Genomic DNA, 1,182 nt, shown 5'->3' with positions numbered 1-1,182 from the left:
TTATCCATAATTTGTTATGATCCACATAACATAGTCAATAAAACACAGGTAAACATCTTTCTGGTATTCTCTGCTTTCAGCCAGGAGCCATCTGACATCAGCAATGATATCTCTTGTTCCATTCTCTTCTGAATCTGGCTTGAATTTCTGGTATTTCTCTGTTGATTTACTGCTGCAGTGGTTTTTGAATGATCTTCACCAAATTTTACTCGCCTGTGATATTAACGATATTGTTCAATAATTTCCACATTTGGTTGGATCACCTTTCTTAGGAATAGGCATAAATATGGATCTCTTGCAGTCGGTTGGCCAGGTAGCTGTCTTCCAAATTTCTTGGCATAGACAAGTGAGCACTTCCAGCACTGCATCTGTTTGTTGAAACATCTCAGTTGGTATCCCGTCAATTCCTGGAGCCTTGTTTTTTGCCAGTGCCTTCAGTGCAGCTTGGATTTCTTCCTTCAGTACCATTGGTTCTTGATCATATGCTACTTCCTGAAATGGTTGGAGCTTAATAAATGATATTTCCCTTTCTTAAGTCTGCCTCAAAGATTGTGATGCTGTTGTTAAGACAGCCTTGCTTTATAATATTAAAAAGATTAAAAATGCAACAAAACAATTTTTTTAAAAGTTCACAAGGGTGATGTAATTTTTCTCTTCCTGCTTCTTTTTTCTTTTGTAACATCTTTATCGAGATACAATTCACACGTCATATAATTCACCTATGTAAAGTGTAAATTCAATATTTTAGTATAATTACAGAGTTGTGCAACCATCACAAAAATCAATTTTAGAACATTTTCATCACCTCAAAATACTGTACTGTTTAACTACTCCCCTCATATTCCCTCCAGCCCTAGGTAATCACTAATCTACTTTTTATCTTTACAAATTTGCCTATTCTGGACATTTCATATAATATGTGGCTGGCCTATTGTATCTGGATTCTTTCATTTACCATGTTTTCTGGGTTCACCCATGTTGTAGCATGTAGCAGTACTTCACTTCTTTTTATAGTTGAATAATATTCCATTGTATGGATATACCACATTTTGTTTAGTGTGATGTGATTTTAAATGAAGTGCTCCCTTAGTCACAGTTTGCAATTTTTTTCCTAGCCAGCATATTGTAGCTTGAAAGACAATTCTGCAGAGAATCTCAGTAAAAGGAAATCACACCATTCTA

The sequence above is a fragment of the Trichechus manatus genome, unplaced genomic scaffold (assembly GCF_000243295.1).
Source record: "Trichechus manatus latirostris isolate Lorelei unplaced genomic scaffold, TriManLat1.0 scaffold00101, whole genome shotgun sequence".
Lineage (NCBI taxonomy): Eukaryota > Metazoa > Chordata > Mammalia > Sirenia > Trichechidae > Trichechus > Trichechus manatus.
Note: the sequence above shows the minus strand (reverse complement) of the source record.